Source organism: Adiantum capillus-veneris, chromosome 5 (genome assembly GCF_014529385.1).
Source record: "Adiantum capillus-veneris isolate H3 chromosome 5, ASM1452938v2, whole genome shotgun sequence".
Lineage (NCBI taxonomy): Eukaryota > Viridiplantae > Streptophyta > Polypodiopsida > Polypodiales > Pteridaceae > Adiantum > Adiantum capillus-veneris.
In genome coordinates, this window is record NC_140935.1 from 106,990,603 (window position 1) to 107,012,760 (window position 22,158).

A 22,158-nucleotide genomic window follows, 5' to 3' on the forward strand; every position below is an offset into this window, starting at 1 on the left:
TTTCTACACCTACAGGTCCTGGTAGGTTTCCTGCTTGATATCTAGGCATCGGTGGAACTTTAGGGGAAGTTACCGGAGCTTGGGGAGCGTAAGGTCTCTCTCTCACATATCCCTTGTTATAATAACATTCCTCGGTCCCATGGTTTGTCCATTTTTGTTCAATAGCACACCACTTGGGCTGTTTAGCCTGGGGTTTGGCGTACAAGTTAATCTTTTTTAGCACTTCATCTACAAGCTGCTCCTGGTTTACCGCTACTTCTCCTTTTGGTGCTGTCTTAGAAGACTTGCTTCCACTTTGTTGTGAAGACGAATCGTCATCAAGGTCCTTGAACTCTCCCTCTTTGTAGACCGCACAATTGTCCACAAGGTAAAGATCTTCCTTGCTCAACTCATTCAACGCAGTGCTCCTCTTCATATGTAAGTCTTTCTGGAAATCTGCATTCCTTAGTCCTTGGATGAATATTAGCATAAGTCTGGACTGAGTTGGCAGTTCTTCAATAGGACAGAACTTAACATATCTTTTTAGTCTTAGGGCTGCCTTTCGTACAGATTCTCCATCTTTCTGTTTGAATTTATGGATCTGTGAGATGGTATTATGAGCTATTCCCCTTTGAGAGAATTCCTCGATAAACTCGTCAAACACTTCCTCCATAGACTCAAAGTCTCTACGCTCTACAGAGTCAAACCAAGTGGCAGCATCATCCTCTAGGGTTAGTCCAAACCCTGCAAATTGGGTAGGAAAATCTAATACCTCTTCGGCTCTAATTACACGCACAAAGGCTGCTACATGATCTCTTGGGTCTCTGCTTCCTGTGTATTTCTTGTTTACCCATTTTTGCACTTGGGAAGGTCTAATTCTTCGATGGTCTACAAACCTCATCATTGGATCTCCCCGTCCTAATCGATATAACTCATCAGGCCTTCTGTAATAGGCTGGTTCCTCTCCCAATGGTGCTCCTAAGCAATAATTTCGAACGGTTCTCGCTGGAGGTGGTTCTTCTCTTCGAACTCGTTCTATGGGTGGTCCTCCAGGCTCTGTCGACCCTTGAGTCTTTGGCTTACTCTCTGTCTGATACCTTGAATAGAGTGGTGGTTATTGCAAATCCCTTAGCCCTCGTGCGGCTTGATAACCATCTCCGTTTCGGTCTTGTTCCAATGTTGCACTCTGTCGAAGCCATGCCTGCAATGATGGCTGGTTTGCTGATTGGTCTTGGCTAATGAATGCTTGCGGTCGGGTGGAATGTGAGGTAGCGTCATACTCATCTGTAAAAGGATTCGTTGACTTGCTTGGGGTGTAGGTGGCTCTTGTCACTTCCTCAGGGGCATATGCTGATGCTCATGGACCTGTTGCTCTCTCTACCTCCTCTGGAAAAATACGCTGGTATTCTTGCCCGTATTTATCAACAAAAACTATACCCTTCCCCATAGCAGTTTCATAAGAGAATAAGTAAAGAACCTTGTCTTTGCTTAATTCGTTTACGTATGGTTCTTTGCTGCGAAAGTAAGAGACTATACCCTCACTCTCATGTTTGTAGATTACCACGTTCTCGTTATAAGTTGGAACCCTGGTTGTTTTCTTATCATACATAAAAATAGCTCCAGGCCGATCAATGTTTGGTGGCAATTCTTGAGTTTCTAAAACCATTTTCCCTTTCGCCACGTTATCTCCATATTTGTTGTAATCTTCAGGGTTACTAACTATTAGATAGTGGTTCCCCTTTTCGTCTCGGAATCTATCTCCATCATCATATACTCGGATTATCTCCAATCTCTGAGCTGGTCTCTCTTCGATACAAATGCACTTGCGTCCTCGATAGTCATAATAGACTAGGGCTCCCCTCGAGTTTGTTCCCTCTAAGAAGATCACAGTGAGCTTGGAATCATTCAAAGGATTTTGGGAGGTGCTTCCTCTTCGCATAGGTCCATCATAGGTGAAACCTCCTGGCTGTTGACTACCCATCATGAAGAAAGATTTGTCTGACGAAGTGTCAGTATCACTACCTTCCTCAATAATCGGTGCTAGCGGATCTAGCCTTGCCTGAGTTACACTCTCTTCGGTGGACACTAAGCTACCTTGGTCACCTGCCACCTTCTGGTCTCTAACAATGTATCTTCCTGATCTTAAATTCATCAAACTTATCAATGTAATTTATCACAAATCCAACCACTCACCTGGCAAAGGGTCAGTTTCTGCACAACATCTTGCTTTGTTGCTGAATATACCTATACACAAGCGTTTTAATTTCGGCAATTGAATCAAAGCATTTATCTGCTAGAGGTTATATTAGTAATGATTGGTATAACTGGAGAGTTAATCTCAACCACTACTGTATTTTATACATTGCTGATGTCTGGATTAGGTTTGCTAATCTGAAATTGTACTTCCCTCGAATGTTGGTCAATTTGCGCGAAAAGGTCTGAATTCAGTCTTTGCTTCGTCAAATGGGCAAACAAGGTCTAAATTCACTTCTGAAAGAAGTTCTGGAACCCTTGAGCCAAATGGAATCTCACTGTCTATGCCAGGTCAATTTTTTTTTGCAGTATGCCCCAATAGACATCCTACGCATAGGATGTCTCCTGTTGTGTTTTGCCTGGATTTTTGCACTGTGGTTTTCCCTTGTTGTGCTAAGCCTACAGCTGTTTTTACTTTTTGATTTGGACACCTATTAGCTGGTCAATGAGTCAGAAATCTGTTTCGACAGCCTGTTGTTGATATTGATCAGTCTAATCAACACCAATTTGGACCAAAATTGACTAGGAGGCTTGCCTTAGACTATACAACACTTGGCTATGCTCACTGTCAAAGTCTGGCTTCAATTTCTTGCTTTAGACATCCTACGCGTAGGATGTCTTCTTCATCAGAATGGCTTCAAACTCAAAGCCCAGGCTCCCCTTGAGTTGTTGATCACTTTGGTATACTCAAAATTGGGTTTGGAGTCCAAAATCACTCAGAAGACATCATACGCATAGGATGTCTTTTTGGCTTGTTTGACCCCAGACTTGTCCCACAGCTTCCCCTTGATGTCAGTAACCCAGTGGTATGCTTAGATTTTGGTTTGGATGTCAAAAGTCCCAAATTTCACTTGTTCTTGCCTTTTTCAGTCAAAAGTGCTAAAGTCCGCTTTGAACCCAATTTTCTCACCCAAATGAGGTGAAACCCCTTTCAGTCACTCAATATATCATGCAAGACATGCTCATGCAGCCATCTTATGGTTTTGGTCTCAAAATAATGTTTTGGCACTATTTGGGTAGGATGTCTGGCAATTTCAGTCTATCTGGCCTTATCCTGTCAAGATATGGCTAAATTTCCTCTTTCCAGTTGAAATTGGAGTAAACCCTACCTTCTGAACACACTGGTAAACTCAAAATCCCAAAATTCCTCCCATACTAGCCTGTAGACATCCTACGCGTAGGATGTCTCCTGACTTAAAATTAATTTTTTTTTGGACAGAAATGCTTCTGATGCTCTGTAGATCTACCAGAAACACTCACAGTAACTTTTGGACTTCAATTAGGCTTTCAAACACACTTTTGCGTCTTCTACAAACTTGTGATGACTTTACCAAGCAAGTGTACATGCATGAAATGCTTTAGATCCCGAATCATGATGTCCTACTTACTCTACTCCTACTTATCATGTGAAATGGTGTTAATGGTGTTTTTAGTTGCTTTTTGGCCTCTCCGGACTCTCAAGCTCTCCTCTCACCGCTTCTACCACTCCAACTCCTACTCTAGAACTCGACTACTACCTAAAACTACCTGGTCTACCTAATCTACCTAAGTCGAAGGATCTAGGCCAGACACACACTTCCTAGACTCCCTCTAAGACCTAGAGAGTCCTCCACCCTCTGATCCTATCTAGATGTAAAGAAAGACTCTTGGCAAGCCAAAAATCCCAATCCTCAAGGATTAGTCTCGGTCACCTACCTAAGGTTTTCGTCCCTAGCAGCGGCGTCAATGTTGGACGGATACGCCGCGACGGACGTCAGCACAGCGAGAACTCACCTAACATGTAATGTCAGCTAAGGACGAAGATCGACCCGCAGACGCGTGGAAGCAAGCATAAGATGTCAACCTACACTCGACTGAATCCTAACTAATTCCTATAGAGGTCTCTACCAATTGTCTAAGTCACAGCCTTCAAAAGTGCATAAGAGGAAACTTCCTACAACGCTTTCTAGAGCCGAACACCCATCAAACACTCTCGAAACACCATAGAATTTGAAGGAGACCCTACTAATACCACTAGGTCACTCTCCCTAAGGTCTATGAACCAAAATCCCAACCCAAAACACCTGGTGCAGAAACACGTAGGATGTCTGGCCGAAATTTGCAGGTCTTCGTTTCTGAAATCTAAAGTGCCTAATGTGTAGTTCTACTCAATGTGAACGCATGGATATGCTGTAATGCAAAATCGGACAACGTATGCTCACCCAAACACCCAGTAAGGATCGTAGAAGGAGCTCGCAAAACCGGACCGTACGCGCGCAATGTAGGTATCGGCGCGTAGCTCTCGTCAGGGGCAACATACTGCACTTCTCCACACTCGATTCTGACCACCGGAGCACACGTAGCGTCAAGATGAAGCTCAAGTACGCTCACTCACAGACTTCAAAACTTGTTTTTAAAATGACAAAAGGTTTTTCATTAAGGTCAAAAAGTGGTATATATACCTTACAATTTCTCAAACCCTAAAGTTCCAAAATCAACCATCTACTCAATCTAACTATCAAAACTGGGATACAATCTGGAAACTTCTGTAAGTCCCAATAATTACAAGGTGAAAAATCAGGTTTTCCTCAATGAATGAATAATTACAAAAAGAATAATCTTCTGATTAGTTAGATGTCGTGGGGTGTGTCCAGCTTCTAACAACATTACTCTTTGGCTACAGGATCTCTTCTTGACCGTTAAACTTGGGTGGTTCTTCAATTATTGGCTCTTTGGCTAGCTTGCTCTTATAAGGTTTCAAGAGGCTCACATGAAAGGCATCACAAATGAGCCAAGTGCTAGATAATTGGCTCTTGTAAGTTGTTTCATTGATAGGCTTAAGAATTTGAAATGGGCCATAATATCTTTTTGCTAACTTAGCATAGTAGTTTCGGTGACCCGTTAGGCATCCTTGTGTCCCTTTGCATGTAGTATGGGTTAAGCGTGCTTTGAGAAACTTGAGCAATATCCAATCATTCTCTTTGAAGGTCAAGGCTTGTCTATGCTTATCAGCAACATTATTTTGCTTCTGTTGCGTAATGGATATAGTTTTCTTAATCTTCTGAAAAGATTCTTTACGATCTTCACTATACTCATCAGTGGTAAATATCTTCCCAAGTGTCTTGACTATCAATGGGAGTTTGGGTCTTCTTTTGAGTACTTCAAAGGGTGCCTTTTTTGTAGAAGTATGGACATTATTATATTAAGGGTAAATAAATTTTCCATTGATCTCTTTGATCTACTTTCATAACATAGCATTTAAATAGATCAATAGTAGTCGAATTTAGTGTCTCAATTTGGTCATCCGTTTGTGGGTGATAGACCAATGAGAAATTCAACTTAGTACCTTGATTCTCATAAGTGACCCTTCCAAAAATTGCTAGTCATTCTTGGATCTCTATTGGATACATAGATTTTGGTAAGCCATGGTACTTAAAGACCTAGGAGATAAAGAGGGTTGCCATATGGTATGCTTTGATAGTCTTTTTGACTGGTGTTAAATGTGTTTGCTTGCTAAACCGGTCTACTATCGTCCATATCGTCGTATTACCATGAATGGTTCTTGGTAATCCAAAGATGAAATCCATGACACTTTCCCATGGAAAATCAATTATAAGAAATGGTTGAAGTAAGCAAGGTTTCTTCCCTATATCATACTTTTTTCTTTTGACATTGTTAGCAGCAAGCTAACACGGACATCATTTTTCGGAGTTCTCTTTGTAAAACATTTATTATTTTGATAAATCAGAAATATTGTAACTCCTATTTTCTCGGATAAACTTTGTAATTAATGAGCCGGGGCTACAAGCTTCCAGATTGTATCAGCCAGTCAATTCCCAGCTTTGGTAGAACTCTAAATTATTAGTTTTGACCACCCAAAAACCTTGGTTAAGATATAAAAGCCAATTTTTGTAAGTTTTTGGATAAGAAATACACAGTGTGAGCTAATGGCGCTCACTTCTCTCCTTCTCGTGCTTCCTACTCCCTCTCCGGTTGTCACATTACAATTGTGTTTGTTGCATTGCAACCGCAGGTAAGAGCTCTACGCATTAACGTAATCCATTCACAGTATTTCGTAGCTTTTGGCGTTGCGGACCCACGGCCTAATTTCTTCATAACTAGGAATTTACACTTTGAAATCGAAAACTAAGCATAGGCGAGATATTGGGGCATCATTGATAAGCATTTAGATGCATTCTGGGTCGAAAACGACTAGGTCAAAAATCCACTGCTGTTAATAATCGCGATTTTGGAACTTGACCTAAAGTGGGATTTGAGACCATAAGCATGTGTGCTTAGGTCTTATAAACTTGTCCTAGAAGTTTCGTTATGTTTGGATGTCATTTGATGCTGTAAGGATGTGATTTGCTTGTCGATGAGCAATTGGCTTTTGGTGATTTCAGTCACTTGAGTGTAGCTTGAGTTAGATGCGAGTTGTTAGTTGTCTTTCGAGAGATTGGCAACCTCTTGTAGCCTCTATGCACTAGTCGAGTCAGTTTCGTCCCATGGTTTGACAAATTAATTGTGGTTCTCGCTAATACTGCAATAAGATAGGATGGTGAGGGTAGACATGCGTCCCACATTTGGTGCCGCTGTTGGGAATCGAAGAGACCTAAACTAGGGAAAAACACAAGCGTCTTGTGAAGTTGTCCTTTAACTTCCTCTAGCTTCACCAAGAGTTCAAAACTTTCTTTTAGAAACCGCATAGCTTAAGATTGTCGTCTTTTGCTGTGTAGAGGTAGCTTGGAAGTAATAATACTTGCTAAGTACCTTTAGGACTGTAGGATTGTAAATTTAGATTAGGATTTGGAGAATGATTGGTAGACGAGACAAGTCTTAAGATCAAGGCTCTGAAAAACATAAAAACACAAGAAAATGAGTGTTTGTGGACACTTTCCACAACCCCATTGCATGAGAATCTAGGAGTAGGGTAAGTAGGATCCGAGGTGGATTTTAAAACATTGCTCTCTCTGAAAGAATCAAGTGTGAGTTGTTATTGGAAGTTGCAGAATTTCAGGTCTACGGCTAGAAATAGCTCGAAAAGACTTGAATCCACTCAATCCGACTGGAGAGTAAGCCTAAGAGTTGTTTGAACCAGTTGGTAAGCTCAAAGACACTTCGAGGTAAAAAATTTCAAGAGTTGACCAAAACTTAGATTATTTACTTTTTCTTCACATTTTAGGCCAAATTAAGTTTTGACTTAATTCATAGGCTTAAAATAGCTCATATAAAGACAGTCTTTGAAAAACTTGCAAAAAAGTGTTTATCTTAAGCCTAAAGTTAATAATCGCGATTATTAACTTTTTGCTCTAAATTGACCAAGGTTCACACCATTGACTCATTGCATGTGTACAAACAACTTTTGTAAAGGCACAGAAGATTTGGATCACTAAACTGATTAAAAACTGAATAAAAACTAAAGTTTGTACTGACTTTTTGAATCTTGAGTATAAATTGGGGAAATATTTATCCACACTTGTTGAAATTTGATTCATAGGCTTATATTGATGTGATAAACATGTGTACATGCTCAGTTAACCAAAAATTTATTAGAAGTAAATAATCACGATTATTTACATCTGCCCTATTTTTCAACTTTTTTGACCAAGTCAGCATACCACTAGTTTCACCATGTTGTAATAAGCCCACAAAACAAATTTGGTAAGATTTGGATCACTGGATTGAAAATTGTGACCAAAATTGCAAAGTTAGTTTGCGGATAGATAATTGATGACCATTTGACCAAAAATTGTCCAAACTTGATGAAAATCGGCTAGTGATCTTAACTGAAAGTGCTTAACAGATCTGTGTCAAACTTGGGGCCAAAACTTGCAAAAAAATAGCTGGAGTAAATAATCACGATTATTTACATCTGCTTCAAAACTTGATGATTTTGCAAATTTGAGTATACCACAAGGTCAAGCACATCAAGTAGACCTCACAAATCCATTTTGGTGAAATTTGGATCCCAAAAGTGAGACTTAAGCCAGATTCTCGAACTCAGAGTCTGTGACACCAAATAGTTGATAAACTTGATCAGATTTTATCTAAACTTGTTGAAACCTGTCCAGGGACTTTAGCAAGTTGTATACTTGCCAAACCAATCAAAAAAGTGCAAAAAACTGACAAAAGTAAAGAATCGCGATTATTTACTTCTGCTATCCAAAGACATCGATTTTTACTTTTGAACTTATACAGTGATAGACCAACATAATATAAAGCCACAGGGCAATTTTGGGTTCAATTAGATCAAAATTGATACATGTACACTGAGTTTACAGGTTGCAGATTAGATCTTTGATTTTTTGCTAAAGTCAAATTTTGACTCTCATAGCTCGATTTGAACTGATACACAGAGATCAATCATGAGAATAGCAAAAACTCTACTGTCTTTATAGAAGAATAGCTAACTTGATCAAATTTGTACAGGAATCAGGTTGCAGACGAGGAATCAATTCCTTGACAGAAAGTTGCAATTGAATCAGGTGGAAATTGATGACAAGTCAATCCAAAGGTGAGTACTCTATCCAGGGCTTCATAAGTCTATATGAACCTTAGATCTGGTCGTATACTAGGAAATCGGGGCATACTCGGAGAAACCTCCAGTAGAGTATCTACCGAAGAAAGCGTGAATCAAGGCAATTCCTTGCACACAATTCATGAAGAAGTCTCGGACACTTTTTCAGATTCAACATCCAAAATGTCTTCATACTCAACTCACTTGAAAACCGGAACAACAATGCGCTATAAGCATATACTATCTTTTTACAAGACTAACCGTCATGGAGCCCAGGTTTACTTGGACTGTGGAATTGAATATCAACACACTTTTGCCATAGTAGACTTTGGAAAAAAATTCAACTATAAAATCATATTGGGAAGACCTTTCATGCGACGGGTACAACTTATCCAAGATTGGGGAAACAACTATCTATACTTGAAGCAAGTGGGAGCTATAACAAGAGTCGATCTAAAAGATCACACTTATAGAGATTTCTTGAAAACACCTATCCAAGAGTTTGATTCAGTCTCTTCGGCTGAAACTAAACTCCCATCCTGGTTAAACAAAGACACTCCTATTTGGATGTGTGGAGCTTCAGAAAACGAAAGCTTAAGACGAGAAGAATGTATCCTAGAAAGGGACTGCACAGACGAAGCCTACGTACCTAAACCCTTTCCAGAGCATTTGTTTGAGCCATTCGAGTAGACTCAAATTTTAGCAACAATGGATGTATGTGTGAATACATCTATGTGTGAATACATCTATGTGTGAATACATCTATGCCTACTCAATTTTGCAATGAGGATGGCTACGATATAATTCCCATCCAAATGATTTCAATCCTCAACATTGAAAACAAAGATGAGGAACCCAAGGACTTAATGAAAGCTCAACAGGTCTTTTCATACCTCTGTTATGATGCAAACTGATGAGTTAGATGGACAAAAATGCTAGGTCAAAAATCCACTGCTATTAATAATCGCGATTTTGGAACTTGATCTAAAGTGGGGTTTGAGACCATAAGCATGTGTGCTTAGGTCTTATAAACTTATCCTAAAAGTTTCGTTACGTTTGGATGTCATTTGATGCTGTAACAGATGTGATTTGCTTACCGATGAGCGATTGGCTTTTGGTGATTTCAGTCACTTGAGTGTAGCTTGAGTTAGATGCGAGTTGTTAGTTGTTTTCCGAGAGATTGACAACCTCTTGTAGCCTCTATACACTAGTCGAGTCAGCTTCGTCCCATGGTTTGATAAATTAATCGTTGTTCTCACTAATACTGCAATAAGATAGGATGGTGAGGTTAGACATGCATCCCATAAACATACAATGCATTTGCCAACATAGTCCACTCCAACATGTGTGTCTTCAACATTGGCCAATAAAAGTACATTTCTACTCCCTTGAGAGTAGCTTGAATTGCATAAGGTGGAACATTAGATTCATACATAACCTTTTCACATAAGCTATGTGTAACACATAATCTATTGCAATAGAAAATATAACCATCTTGCACATTATATGGTCCTCTTTCTTCCCTTCTGCAATGGTTGATATTACATCTTTGAAACTCGGCACATTCTATACAGAGATCAATGATTTCCAACATTCGCAACACCTTGTCAGAAGTCAAGGTCTCGTACTCAGCCACAAAAATTCTTTTCAAGAGGGAAACAATGATGGCATGCATTAATTCGAGGGACGAAATAGATGCACGTCCTTTTATAGATATAGCACTTCAAAGTCATTGGGCATACATAGAAGAAACATCGGTTTTGCGAATGCACGACTTCATTTAGAGGATGTGAACAACCCTTTTCCAGTCTTAACATGTCAACGACAAGGTCATCGTTCTACAAACATCAGAGAGGACATTAAGGAGGTTGTGTTTGGTTTCTGGACAGTAGAGATCCGAGTCTCCCCAAACAAGAAGGACATATGCCAAAGGCGTATCAACAGAAAGGCTGTTCTTAAGCATCCATTGCATTTGCTGGATCAACCTCACGTATTATCAGCCACTTCCAAGTAGTATATTGACCAAAGTTTCACCACTCTCAAGGTGTCAAAACCATAATAAAACTATAAAAAACCACTGTCAAGTAGTATAGTGACCATTGTTCACCACTTTTAGTACTGATAGTGATTTGAAGTACCTAAAATACTACTTTCAACCCCCCTTAGGGTGAAAGTTTTTACTTTGCAAAGAGTTAAAATAATTTGTCACCATTTTAAAAGTATTTCAATAATTACTTTCAATCTGCCAAGTGCTTAGGTGAGCACCTATGTAAGCACTTGAATATTTTCAAACCACCTGAAGGTGATTGAAAGTGAAAAACAAACCACTTGAAAGTGGTTTAATGACCACTTTCAATACTTTTAGGTGGTTTTAAGTGCTTCAGGTGGTTTGAAATTTGCCAAGTGCTTGGGTGAGAACCTTGAAGATTTCAAACCACCTGAAGATGATTGAAAGTGGTTTGATGACCCTTTTCAATCACCTTTGGGTGGTTTTAAGTGCTTCAAATGGTTTGAAATCTTCCAAGTGCTCATGTGAGAACCTATGTAAGCACTTGGAAGATTTCAAACCACGTGAAGGTGATTGATAGTGGTCATCAAACCACTTGAAAGTGGTTTGATGAACTTTTTCAATCACCCTAAGATGGTTTTCAGTGCTTCAAGTAGTTCAAAGCCACTTTCAAACATGCAAAAACCACTTCTAAGTGGTAAATGTTCCTCTTGAGTGCTTTTAAAACCCCGAGATTTGGGTGTTATCCAACTGCAGGTGATTGAAAGTGGTAAGCAAACCACTTGAAAGTGGTTAAATGACCACTTTCAATCACCTATAGGTGGTTTAAAGTGCTTAAGTGAGAACCTATGTAAGCATTTGGAAGATTTCAAGCCACATGAACGGTGATTGAAAGTGGTAAACAAACCACTTGAAAGTGGTTTGATGATCTTTTTCAATCACCTTCAGGTGGTTTAAAGTGCTTCAAGTGGTTTCAAGAAGTTTAAAGTCCCTTTCAAACATGCAAAAAAAGTTCTTAGTGGTAAATGTTCCTTTTATGTGCTTTCACAAACACGAGAGTGGGTGTTATAACTTGTAGATGATGGTACCAACCATTTTGGTTATTTGTTCTCACATTATCTCTTTATTGCCTGCTTTTTGTGCAGGTGGAATTTTACAGGCGGTTTCTAGAAATTCATCTGACGATGCGCATTTGTTGAGATGCTTTGAGAATTTGAAGCCCTTTTTTGTTCAAAAATTGCAGAACCACAATACCTGCTACTGCGAATATCATGTGCAAATTGTCTACTTGAAAGATGCTTTCAACCAAATGCGTCAAGGTAGTTTTGGAGTACATGGAGATTCTTGTTGCTATGCTTGTGATGTTTGTGACCCTGCAGTAAGTGGCAGTATATGTGTGGCTGCAAAGTCAACATTTGAGAGCCTCACAACACTATGGGAGTCCTTTTTGTGTCCTAAACAAAAAATTTCCATGTTTCATTTGCACATCTGCTTTTGATGGGAAAATGCAATCAGTGCGGTGCCAAAGTCCTCTTGAAACGACAACTTTCAGGTGGCTACAAAGGTTTTTGTCGGTATGGAGACACAATCTATACATGAAAATGGCCATCACCACAAAAGGAAAGATCTTGTTATTCAGCAGATCGGCTGCTCCATTTCATTTCATTCATGACAGTCAAGCTCACCAAGTTTATCAAACATAACTACATCAACAGATGGCAAGCCAACCAATTCAAAGAGTGTCTACATAGTTTTCCAAGTAATGCCGTTGTCTCTGTCGTGGACTTTGCAAAAAAATTACATTTTTAAAATTCAGAATGAGATCCAATCCTGCATTGGTATTCTAGTCAGGAGATCATTTTGGTCAACATTTGCTATGTGCACTTGAGAATGGGCAACATCATAAAAATTCTCCATTTTTATATATCCGATGACAATGTGACACATTGTTTGTTCAACACTGTTTTCTTTTGCACGACCAATGGTTGAAGGAGCAGGGTTTTTGTTTAAAGCAACACTGGGTATGGTTTGATGGTGCAACATCACAATTCAAAGCACGATGACCTTTATTCTTTGTTGCAAGGTTTTCTTAGCTTACTGAGCTTGAGATGATGCACAACTATTTTGGGTCAAGTAATGGAAAAGTTGAACATAATGGTGCTGGCGCAGTCATAAAGAGGGCATTAACCCATGAGCAATTGAAGGTGGATGGACACCCCCTGTATAATGCAGCAACAACGGTCAATTACCTCACCCTAATGAACAATAGGAAAGACTATTGGTCATCCGCGAACAAGGTTGATAGGGTCTTCTAAGAAATCAAGGTGGGTGATGTGCTAGAAATATAGAATGGGATTACAAGAAAATCAATGGATCACGTTCGATGCATTGTGTGAATGGTTTCTCTTTAGCATATACGACTGCACTGAGGTGTAGAAATCTGTCCTGCTTCTGTCATGCTTGTGTGCATGGTCAATGGAGAAGATGTGCAAACAAAGCTCACGTAGAAGCATGGAAGTACTTGAGGATCATACCAACAGAGGCTCACATAGATGAAGATGTTTCAAGTGATGAGGAGATTGATGCACCTATGTATGCTGGCCATCATAATGATTTGAGTGATGCCTTACAAGTTGGAGATAACTTTGCAATCAACACTGAGGAGGAAGACTTTGATTTTTATATACTGAGGTGTTGCACGGAGAAGAGGCTATCCACCATGACTCAGAAGGATGCCTGGCACAATCAGATAAAGAAGAACTCCTATGTTGAGGGGCACTTTTATGATAAAGCCGAGGGACGCTCCGATTGATATGTGTTATTAGACGATAGGCCTCCTCCTTCCATGTACTCACACCTAGTTTGATGCCTTAAGTTCCCCTTGTATCCTGAGAGAAATGAGCTTAATATTCACACTTTGAGTGATACTGTGTATGAGCACATCTACAATAGCATGCCCTCTAATACCAAGCCTATTTAAAACACATTGACCTCATAAAGTATAATTGGGTACCACTTTCTTGTATTTGTTTCTCATAAAAACTTATGTTCCTCATCCAAAAGCTGAAGTGTTTCTGACACTTTTTTATTCTTTTGAGTACATGTAGCTTACAACTTGCCATCCACTTGCAAGTGCTTTAAACTATCTTCAACCAAATTTCACAAAAATACCAAAACTTTTAAGCCACTCAAAAGTTGTCAAGACACCCTTATATACGTATTTTTGATATCATCGACCACCTACAAGTGCTATCTAAACCACTAGCAAGTGGTTCAGAACCTTTTCCAAACCACTTTCAAATCACTTGCAAGTGGAGGAGAAGACCTAGCAAGTGATCTAGAAGGCCTTTGCAAGTGCTTTGGAACCACTTGCTTGTATAGTAGTGTGGATCTCATAGACCACCTGCAAGTGTTATCTAAACCACTAACAAGTGGTTCTGAACCACTATCGAGTGCTATCTTAACCACTAGCAATTGGTTTTGAACCACTAGCAAGTATTATCTAAACCACTGGAAAGTACTACCTTAGCCACCGGCAAGTGGTTTAGAACCACCTGCAAGTGCTAACTAAACCACCAGCAAGTGGTTCTGAACCACTAGCAAGTGCTATCTTAACCACTGGCAAGTGGTTCAAAACCACTGGCAAGTGCTATCTTAACCACTAGCAAAAGGTTCAGAACCACTGTCAAGTGCTATCTTAACCATTATCAAGTGATTCAGAACCACTTTCAAAGTGATTGCAAGTGGAATAGAAGACCTAGCAAGTGGTCTAGAAGGCCTTTAAGACCTATTTAGGAATTTTGGGAATTATTCAAGACCCATTTCTTATAACGCTATTAAAAAACTTAGTATTTTTGTGTAGTTTGAGCTATCATCTATTCACGGTTACACTCTATGTTTCATATACCCCTTAACACATATCTATAGGGATATGTGTATTTATATACATACTTAAATGCATCAACTACAGTGACATCAAAAGAATGAGGGAAGCATGGCACTAAACTCAATTTGCATTATACAACATTATTCATGTAGAAATAGTTCTTTGAATCAGTAGCTCAGATTTGAGACATTAATGTTAAAGAATTGGCTGTATCAACACTCATAAAAAGAATCTATAATAATCAAAAACAAATTTTAGAATTGAAGGGACCTTAAAATAGTGTGGTGTTTAGAAACACCAAGATAAAAAATAAAATCCAATTCACATATTTACATGGATCCAAGTATTGTACAACTCATCCGAGGAAATGATACTATGTCAAGAGGCTCAATGACTATAAATACATCATTAAACTTTGCATTTTCTCATGTATTGCTCCAATACGTACAAGGTTTCTCTATCACAAGCTGCTTCATTTACCAACATATTGCAAGTATACTCTCGTTTGTCTCTTGCATAGATCCAACCAAGTAACCATGCAGTGATTGTTCTCTCCAAAAAACTTTCAAGCTCTTCTTTTGATTGATTCCACATTTTTGGTAAAATCAAGTAGGTTTCGGGCATATTCCACATTACACTGTAAAGGGCCTCGTAAAAAATTAAGGTATTATTTCCATCCAAATCATGAAAAATTCTCCATGCTACATCCAAGTTCTTGTGGTATACAAATCGATATCCAATTAGAAGATATATCTTTTGGCATGCTGTCTGTCCTGCTATGACATTAAATTTTTTATGGCATTGTGGAAAGCATAACTCAAGAATACGACGAGTCCTTTGCAATCTATTAGTGCTCCAAATCCACACCTCAAACCATTGCATGCAAAAATCAAGGAAAGTGAATGCATCTTTGCGAATAAAATGCCACACATTTGTACTCTCTTCAACGAGATGCATATGTTTTCCCCAATCTGGGCATACATCACCATGTTGCATTTCAATGGTCTTAAGTAAAACACCATTGAGTTCAAGGATCAATACTCTTCTTTGTTTCCGTATAGTATCTGAGGGTGGTGGAATCAAGTTCCTTCTAGGCCTATGAGTCCTCAATGACATGTGCCACCTCAATAGTAAATGCTTTGTACATTTGAAATCAAATTTATATGCTTCAGAATCTCCTGTTCCAAAAAAAAGGCATGATGGTCAATGGAAGAGATATTATTTTCAATTAACCCATTGTGCACCAACATTATTTATTTTATCCATGATATGTATAGACTTAAACCTTGAGAAGACAACAAAAGAAAACATTTTTCTTCAATACACAGAAGAAATCTTGTACAAAGAGCTCCAACCACAAAGATAAAAGAGAGACTTCTTTTCCAAGGTTGAATAGCATCTAGTTGATGAAATATAAAAGTGTACATATTTGGTTCATGTTCAAATAATTGGACCCAACACATTGTTTTGGCCGGACTACTAGAGCCCAACACATTGTTTTGGTCAAAATCTTCTTAACACATTTCCACCACTCTAGATGTATGTGAATATTCCAGGTGATGTCAACGCGCACGCCAAGCCCTTACTGGTTGTTTTCTTCCACTTGTAATAAAAAATATGCTAGATTAATTAAAAATTTGATTTTATTTTTTATATTTTTTGATAAATCTAAAGTGAGTCCTACCCATAAGCTTAAGTAGGACTTTTGTAGCTTTGATATGTATGCTTTTGTTGCAACTCCGCTAGTGAAATGACCACGACCATACCCCAAGCTAGTAGCATAAGCAATGGCACGTTGATCACTCAAATTTTTTGTTTTGTGAGACAATTTTAACAAGTTCAGCTGGTTTGACGATAATAGTGGCACACCAAACTTGGATGCCAACATAGCTGGATACTTGCTTAAGGAGTTTACTACTTTCTTGCCCCTACTTTCTTGAACATAACTTAACTTGTTATTGCACAATGGTAGCTGTGAAGATGCACAAGATGAACTTTCCACTTCGACTGAATTGTTGTCAAGTTCTTCCCTTAGAACTTGGACATTGAACATGCCCCATTCTTCCATAATGTCTTGAAACTTTGTAAATAGGTCATGAACCTCTGTGATTGGAGATTTTCCTAGCCGATTGAGTGAAATAATAGACCGAATGTCATCTATATTATTTAGATTTAAAAGGTATGGTAGAAGCTCATTGCAAAGAAGATAGTCAGGCCTCCCTTGAAAACTTTCAGGATATAAGCAATTATCTTTTGGGTTAATAAATCCCTTGAAAGAGCTATCATCAATGAGCAATGTATTCTTTGTACTGCATAAATTCCTGCACTGATACCAAACCCTCAACAAAGGCTTAAAGATAGCCTCAACATTAGGCTTATCCGGTCTATACACTTTTCGAAGATTATGGATGTAGCAATCTTCTTGTCCCCATACCATAAAGAAATGATATTTTTCATGTGCATGCTTTTCAAGAGTGTTCACATAAGTGCAAACATTCTTTTGTAGCATGGTGGACCAAATACCAACATGAAAGTATTGACATATCTCATCCAAAAATTCAAAACAATCGGGGCGAACAACAATTGTGGTGTGACCAAGGTCAATTTTGACACAATCTATACATGGATGCCTCTTGTCTTCTTTGCTGAGTAAAACTCCATTAAGATCAAGAATGAGTGCATGTTTCTTCATGCTGATTGCATGAGCAATATTTTCTGCATACAATACAAAAGAATGATAACTATTTAAGTTTTTGCACTTATAAATCTCAAAACAAGGGACCATATATTTGCAACACACAATTGTAAATTGCACACGTTTATTTATGTCTCATACTCCCATACTCATCTATAATGATGTCTCTTAAAAGTGATTGAATTTCTCTATTGATGTGGGAGGATTGAAAGACTAGTTTATCTCCATCTCTCTCAAAAGAATATAAGCTTCCAAGTGGCCTACGTTTTTGTGCATCAGGACGTAGCTCCTCAACGTTGATGTCTACTTGTGGTACACTGGATCCTTGATTTTGAATGTCAATTTCACCTGCAAAGACAACATAATAGAATTTTGTATAATCTTCCAAAAAGGGCCATGAGTCTATACTAATCACATTGGACAAATAATTACCTTTGTTTTTCTCACCAACTTCAATCCCTTGCTCCCTTTCTTGAATGCTTTGGACTTTGTTTGTATTTGGTGTTGCTTTTTCTGTCCCTTTGTCAATTTTTTCTTGTATATCCTTGGTTGCAAGAGTTGCTTGGAGCTCTTCATTGGCTTCACCCTTCTTCTCACTACCCTCTGCATCCTCCTCTATTTGAGGCATGTTGTTAGTGTCGTGTGAAGGTTTTGGAGAATTTTGCACAACAAAATCACAGTGATGCTCTACCACCACCATCTCCTCTTCACTAAACCTAATGTCACTTTCATGAATTTGGGTATCTCCAATTGTAGGTAGCATGTTCTTGCTCTCTTTAGTCATGTCATTAAGTTTTTTGAGAGGTTTGTTCTACAAGATCACTTTTGTGCTCTACAAGATCACCTTTATGAAACTGGGTCTCTCCAACAATGGTGGGTAGCACTTGTGCTGCTTGAGATATGTTATCTCCGTTTTCTATTTTGTTGTCTTCATCTGAAAGATGAAAAAAGCCAAATTTTTACCTATATAAAAAATAGTCTAGTGGATTTGCAATAACCATAGAATCCATTTCATTTCCATCATCTAACCCAGACGTTTTATGCTAGAAAGGCTCCATTTAGCACATTAACACAAAAATGCTAACCTAGAATGATACCTAAAGCACATTTGAAAGTGAGGCTTAATCTTAAGCTCGAGCCTAAGGCCTAAGTCTCAAAGTTTAGGCTTTTGTTTCAAGCCTAAAACTTAAGTCTCAAAATTTATGCTTATGTTTGAAGTTTAAAATGTAATTCCTAAGCCCTTTTTAGTCTTCATCATTCACTATGTGAAAACCTTTTATACTATGTGCACTGAAGACCTATTTATAAAACCCCTTATCTATGAATTTTTCAAGGTATCATCCGATTTTCTTCATAATATATAAGTATTTTGTTATTTGTAACATTTTTTAGCTACAATGCTCATGAGACTGGACTCATATGGTAGTGCTACACTGACATACAAAGGCAAGGCTCGAACTTAAGTTCGATCCTACAAAATAAATTTCAGTTTCTTGTTATAGATTACAACTCTTTCTTAACATATGTAATCGCTACAATAGGATATGAAATTGTGAGCTTCACTTGGAAGTACTGAGGTAGGATTCTATGACAAGGACTTTTGTCGTTGAAACTCATACACATGATCACGTGATGCTCACCTAACATGCTACCTATTTCACATTTGGAGGTGAGGCTCAAACTTAAGTTCATGCCTAAGGCTTAAGTCTTAACCTTAAGCTTATGTTTCAAGTGTAAGGCTAAAATTTCAAGCCATGTTTAGTCTCAACGCATTCACTATGTATAAAATTATTATATTGTGCACATCTAAGGCCTATTCAAAAAACCTCTTAACTATGAATTTTTCAAGGTATGATCCTTTTTACTTCATGATCCGTAAGTATTGCTATTTGGAAGATTATATTACTACAATGCTCTAGAGATTGGCCTAACATGGTAGTGCTCATGAGCTTGGCCTCACATGGTAGTGCTACACTAACATGTGGAGGCAAGGTTTAAACTTAAGTTCAAGCCTACAAACTAAAGTTCAATGCCTTGTTAGGTACAAAGACATTATGAGTTTCACGTAACATATGCAAGTGCTACACTAGGATATGGAATTTCAAGTCTCACTTAGAACAACTAGCCAGGACTTTTTTGAGTAAGTTCATACACAAGTGCTTCATTATCTCTCCTTGTTAGGCTTGAACTTAAGTTTGAGCCTCATTAGTGTTTGGTAATGCTTCATTCTTGTCTCACCAAAACCAAAATTTCTTACTCTTAATACACATCTGTATGTTAGCTATGTTCTGTGAATTGACACTTTAAATAAAGACATGTACTTTGTGATGGCTCAAAGTCAAGTTTGATCCCCCCCCATCATTTTTTAAAACAACAGCAATTAAATGTAATTAGAAAAATGACATACTTTTAGATAAAGACACATGATAGTATTAAGAAAATAGTATTTGAAGAACCTAAAGTATCACAATTGATCAATTCAATACACTATCCTGCCTTTTTATACTTTAGGAGTCTGTTGGTACATGATAATGGCATGCATCATTAAACCTAGTATCAAAAATAATCTAAGAAGCATTCGCACCTTTTTCATCAGCTACTACAATGTCTTGAGGGGCTCTATCATCCTCATTGCCTGTATCATCCTCATTATGTTCATCATTTTCTTTTGCACACTCAACATCCACAACTGGACTCATTTCTCCAACATTGTCTCCCCCCCCTTGATGATCAAAATTCGTAGCTTCTTGAACTTCACTATCATCCGTGTTGTCTACGTTATCGTTGTCTTTATTTCCATCAACATCCTCTCCAGTGCTTTGTTGCTCATCGATGTCAAGATTGTTAAGGTCTTATTTTTCTTTATCATCCAGCTCCACTGTTTGTCTCGCAAGTGATGCTTGACTTGCACCACACCACTCCTTCAAGGACGGATTGCTCTCTAAAAGACTAGAGCATTGGGATTCTAACTCCATTGCTTCAAAATCATCTTTACATAGAGAAATTGCCCTTCTCTTCTTCGACAAGCTTTGCTCCAACACAACTCCACCGCAAAAAATTTCCAAAACATAGCTTTGCGCAGGACAAAACCATGTGATAAGGCCATCAATGAAGTTTCTATCAATAAATTCATGATCCTTGCCACAAGAGCCTGAGAAAAAAACTCTTTTCGTATGAGCTTTGCCAATAGCCTCAAATCTATCAACCTTGCTAACAAAAAGAGCAACCATTGCAGAGTCCACAGTTCCATCTATCCGTGAGTCATCTCTTGTTGCTTGGATATTTCCATATTCAATATGGATCTTAGTTGACTGGCTAGAAACCCCTTCAACAAGCATTCCGATATTGATGAAATCAATCAAACACACTAGCACATATTCGTATTGTGCATTCAATGTGTTTAGATTGAGTGCAAAATTTGCAAAAAAATCTATAGAGATCTTTTCTTTAGTACCATGAAGATCCAAGACAACCAATTGAAATGGTACGTACTCTGTATTGCAAAAGTCTTTGATCTTTCCCATATCAAAGCCCACCCCCTTGATTCTCCATGGAATAGACTCATCTTGAGATATTATGCCCATATTAGCTCTATAAAGATGATTGAGGAGAGTTATTACACTTTTTGGAAGTGAGGGTGGAGTCTTCTTTGCTCTGTTGAGGGAGTCCTTGACATAGTACCGGCTATAGCTCCTCATTTGAGTGTACTCATGCTCTCCTAGCTTGTACTTCTCACAAACTTGCTCCCAAGATAAATTTTCCCTTGTCAAATCAAAGAAGAATGATATTATTGCTTCTTTCAACACTCGATCTATTTTTAGCTTCCAAGCTATCTCATCCATGTCCATTCTATGAGGGGTATGCTTGCTCTTCTTTAGCAAGATGGTTTTGTGCAGGATTGCATTTTGTAGTTCAAGAGCTTCTTATTCTCGAGGCCTAAAATGCACCTGAACCATGTAGGTGCCAGTGTTGCTGTGCCAAGTGCTTGTCAAATCTCACCACCCTTCATAGTTAGAAATTTAGGATTTTCGTTGGAACCTTTGTCAATTGTTTCTCCCTTTGTATTTGGTAGCAAGCCTCAAGCATATTGTCTCATGATCTTGACCCAATTCTTCCATATCTTCTCATCACATAGAAGCAAATGCAAGTCGGTCTTGACAAATCCCTTTTGAAGTGTGTGCTCTGTTGTCTCAACAAAGGTTTGCAAAATTGAAAATTCCAACATCAATATTGACAAGGCTCTACCTTGTGGGATTGGGACGCATACTTAATAAGTTCAAGCCTAGCTAGATCGAATTGTTTCTTTATATGCTCACATACATCTATGCAAAGTCCAAAATACATGGGTATATGTAAGTGGGGCTCAAACTTATGTTCGAGCATCGCTTGTTTGTGCTATAGCCTCATATGCAAGTGACACTAAATCTTAAGTTAAAACCTCAATTTAAGTTCTAAATGAGCACATGGAGGTCTTGCTCGAGCCTATGATAGACTCTAGTTTACAAATAGATATTGATTAAAAAGACTCACATCCATGTTTTCAAAGAATCAAACAAGTACCTTCCAAGCCTCAAAGTCCTTCTTGGTTTGGTTGACACCAGGTGGTGGCTTAGAAGGACAACCATTTGCATGCCATTGTGCTCGTGCTTGCATAAGTTGGTCAAGAAATGGCTCCTTTTGCATTGACATTACAACAGATAGATTCACATCTTTGGAGATTTCACGAGAGATCTTTGGTGGGCAATTGAGAATAATCTTTGATCGTCTATATTTGAATTGTTGACGCAATTGAGGGGTAACCTTTGCACCCTGCAAACGTTTTGCAACACTAATGGAGTGTT